Consider the following 4,815-nt stretch of genomic DNA (forward strand, 5'->3'; position numbering starts at 1 on the left):
TTGTTTCTTGTAAAATACAGTGTGATTGTAATTAGCTTGTTCTAATATAATCTTAAGTAGTAGTTTGGTAATCTTCTTGTACCATTGTCTACCTGCTTGTTTCAATCTGTATAATGCTTTATTTAAGCATAATGCTTGTCCAGGTTTAATATCTGTAAGTAGCCTACCTGGTGACAGTTTCATATAAATGAGTTTGTCCTCATTTAGTTCTCTGTAAAGATATACAGATTTTACATCTATCTAATGTATTTTGTAGTTCTTAGATGCTGCCTAAGATAACAATAATTGTACTGTTGATAGTTTTGTTACTAGAGCAAATAAGTCATTAGAATAGAAGTCTATTCCATTCTTTTGAGTGTATCCTTACACTACAAATTGTACTTTGTATTTGTCTATTTGGCTGTTAGCCAGTCTTTTGATTTTATAGACAAATTTCGTTCCAATTATATTTGTATTTGTAGGGTGGATAGTATATATCCATACATTTCATTGTTGAAGTGACTGTATTTCATCCTTCATAACTTTGATCTACTGTTCTTTGTCTATACATGTTATAGCTTTGTGATACATTAATAGATTGTTATAGACTTTGTTGAGGAATTCATTAAATTCTGTTAGATACATAGCTAGGTTTATATTGTCTTTGTAATTTAAACTTATAGTTTGTTTAACCAGTCTTTGCTCTTGTGTAGAGCATTGTATGACAGGTTCTTTATCTTTATTATTGTTATTAGGAAGAGTTTTATCATTTGATGTATCATTGTTATGATTATTCTCCCCTTCAATTCTAGACATTAGTTTGTCTATGAATTGTATGTTATGTTCAACAGTAACTTTATTATCATGGCACACTAAGTGACCTTTACTATTGTTATTATAACCTAACCATTGTGTGTGTTAGCCTCTAGGTTGTAGTTTATATGTTTGTTTGTTCTGTATAATACAATATGTACTGAATTCTTGTATATTATCTATTTGATAATGTTTGTTATACTGTTTGTAATATAGTGTTACAAAATTAATAGCAACTCTTAGTGTTCTGTTATAAATAAACATTTGATATTGTACTGTATATACTCAGAATTTTATAAGTAACTTTACTAATAACAGACACATACATATACTGTTAAAGATAGTCTTATGTATATGTTCTGCAACTCTGTTCTACTGTAGTGTATTGTGTACTGTTAATCTATGTATTGTTCCTTGACTTTCAATATACATAGTAAAGTCTTTACTTAGGAACACTGTATTATTATCACTTTAGAGAGTTTTAACTCTTATACTGTACTGTGTAAAGAGTCTCATTGTATGCTTTACATATTCAGTAAAAGTATTGCTTTTATACTGTATAAGTAGTATAGTTACCTATTGTGTAGCATCATCTACAATAGTAAAAAGATATTCAAACTTGCTGTAAGCTTGTACTAGGGCAGGTCCCCAAATATTAATATGGAGATGATCTCCATAAGATTGTGCAAGAGGTGTTGTTTGTATTTTTAGTATTTCATTGTGTTGTATGTTTGCTTTGATACAATCTGTACACTATACATTTTTATCATCTATTATCCTTTAACTTATAATCTTAGGATACTCTCATATGAGTTTGCACAAGTAATTGAAATTGACATGACCTATTCATTGATGTAAATCAACAATAGTGATTGCATTAATAGATTGTTTATTATGATGAGAAACTATTATATACAAGTTATTTTGTACATGTATTTCACCAATCTTTGTATGAGTAGGGGAATAAATAATACATTCATTGTTTGTTTTTGTTAAAACATATCCTACTTTGTATAATAGTGCTTCACTAACAAGTGTGAAGTTCAGATTGGGATGATAGTATATGTTTTGTAGTGAAATCATATTCACCTTAGTATGCTCATTAGCTTTGTCTCATAGTTTTATGTTAAATGTCATTACTCTACTTTTGCTAAGTGTGAATGACAATTTATTTGTAATTGTAACATTTATTAGGGTTGAGTTCCAAACGTTTGTAAGACAGAACAAGTATAGAGTAGTATGTACATTTACACTAGAGTCCAATATATTAATACAATGTATTAGTTCAGTATCATTACAATGTATTGTGTTGATACATATGTTTGGATTGTAATTGAACTCCTTAATGACTTCTTTCATATTGTCAAATGAGTTTATAAAGTTGTCTACTTGTATAACACTATCCTCTTGTACTTTGAATGCTGAAAATATGTTGGATTCAGTAGATAGAGTGGATTCAGCAGATAGAGTAGATTGAACAGGTAAGCTGCTAGAACTTGATACTGAGGCTTCTACAATTACAGACTCTAGCATTAGTGTTTCATTAATGTCTTTAATGAATACTGTTTTGTTATTGTCTCTAATGAATACTGTTACATTAAGTGTAGGTTGAGACAGTGTAGTAGTAGTAGTAGAAGTGATAACTGTTTGCTTATACTTTTTCTTTCAAGCTTCCATTGTTTTGCTTGTTGGAGGATTTTGACAGTCTTTTGACATATGCCTGTACTTATTACAGTTGTAACATTTGACTTTATTATAAGGCTTTGTTTTGCCTTTAGCTACACTTTTGCCTTTTGTTTGTAGGCTGTCTTATTCAGTATCTTGTTTTGTTTGAGGGTACTGAGAATGATACTTAGTATATGTGTTTTGTAATTCATGTATCAACTTAGCTGGTGTCAGAATGTCTTTCTGAGCCACTGTAACTGTTAGTAGTTAATTATAATAAGTAATCTGCCTGTCTAGCATTGTTGCTACCCATCTATACTCACAAGGAGTAACAAGGTTAATTGCTGAGATGTATGTATTGTCATTGAGGGCTTTATTATGTGCAGACAACTACCTGTAGATTTGTTCAATGTTGTCTAACATCTTATCAAACTGTGATACATACTCTTTTACTGTAAATAACATAAATATGTCTATAGTATGTGTCATTGTTGTTTGAACATTGTATTGTTCAGAAAGTACCTTCATGAGACTTCTAATGCTTGTATACATTGTAAAGTTTGTATAAATTGTATCAGTTATTGTTTTCATTATACAATGATACAAAACATTGTCTGTACATATGTCAGCATTATTAGAGGAAGGGGGATTGTGCTCTAGATGGTCTAAGAGCATTATAGTAGTGAGTGTACTGTGTATGTACAAGTACCATATCTTGTATCCCTTCACACCAGCCAACTTTTCTGTTCCCTTAAAGAACTTTGTAATGTTAGAGTCCTTCATTATAGTGTTAACAAAGGTATGTGTTGTAGACAACATTGTAATAGGTTTAGGGGGGAGAGGGAGGTCTAGGGCTTGGTGGTCTAGTAGGAGGCAAAGGCATTCTGCAAGAGCAAGTGTGTAGAGGCATTCAATAGGCACTAAGGCTCATAACCTTTTAACAAGCATAGTAGGAGTGCCCCAAGTACTCTCTCTTATTGAGACATTAAGCAAGTGTCTACCTTATATACTACATAGTAAAGTCTGATAGTCTGAGACATTCCAAGTGTAGTAACTCTACATAAGGCAATTGGGGATTTCCTAATCCAGAGCACAATCTAATACATCCTAAGTACAGTAATGCTATATAAGGCAATTAGGGGTTTCCTAATCTAGAGTGTAATCTAATAGTTACAAATGCAGGGTGGTACAAAAAGGATAGATAGGAGCAATAGAATCAAGGCAGCTTGTACAGGTTGATTAGTTTGTATAGTTGTTACTATATATGAGGGAAATCAATGTTTTTTATCACCTTAACTGTTATCCTTTTGTCATTGTGGTAGTTGTTGTATTTGGTACATGTGGTGTGTTAGTAGAGTATTGTGTCCTCCTTGTTACATGTTTGACAAGTACTGTTTAAAGTTAAGTGAACTTTGGTACAGTATGTAAGGGTATGCACCACATTAGTACATACTTGGTAATAGGTGGTTTAGGCTAGGCATGTTAATAATGTGTCTGACATTGGGAAAGGTGGGATTATGTGTGTTTTGACTTTTTTTGTAATTGGATCTTTTGTTTGTACCTTTGTGTGTGTAGAAATGGGAATGGGCTTCTCCTTTTGAGAATTCACCCAATCACTTCATAGGCCTTGTTTGATGTTAATATGTATCATGAAATGTTCTGTGTATTAGTGAGTAGTTTTGTAAGGTGCTTGAAAGGTTTCTGTGAAAGGGCAGAATAAAGAAAAGGCTTTTTTCTGTATAGAGAAAAAACAGAGAGGAAGTAGGAAGTTGTGGATCTGGTGATAAATATGGTCAACAAGATGTGGGAACTGGCAACATGTTTGCTACTCAATAGAATACAGTGTCACAGTAGCTGGTAGTAAAATAAAGACATTAGTAGCTGATTCAATAGATTATATCTGCTGAAAAAAGGATAGAGTATGGATAAGAGAAATGAGGTTGCAGTATGTCCCTTTCCAGCTAGCAGCACATCTGTAGCTTTTGTCTCAAAAAATAACTTGTTATATGTGCATAGCTGCAGAAAACAGTAGTAATAGCCTTGTGTAGTTGTGTTACTTACTACATAACTTCTGTCATGTATAGTTTTTTCTGTGTTTTGTTTTTCTTTTCTCATAGTTTGTTTAATGGAACCGTCCATTCGAAGCTTAGATAATATTACTGCTGCTTGCATAATTCCTTAGAATGGCAAGATCACGTGATTTTTTCGTCACAAAGTTGAAAAACACAAAGAAAATACAATATCTCACTCAATCCTTAACATAAATGTGTACTATTAGTACCTAAATTCATACTTTTAAAATCCCCTTCAGATAGATACTTTATTAATCAAATTTGAGTAAGAATTGACTAAGATATG

This window comes from Fomitiporia mediterranea (assembly GCF_000271605.1).
Source record: "Fomitiporia mediterranea MF3/22 unplaced genomic scaffold FOMMEscaffold_10, whole genome shotgun sequence".
Classification (NCBI taxonomy): domain Eukaryota; kingdom Fungi; phylum Basidiomycota; class Agaricomycetes; order Hymenochaetales; family Hymenochaetaceae; genus Fomitiporia; species Fomitiporia mediterranea.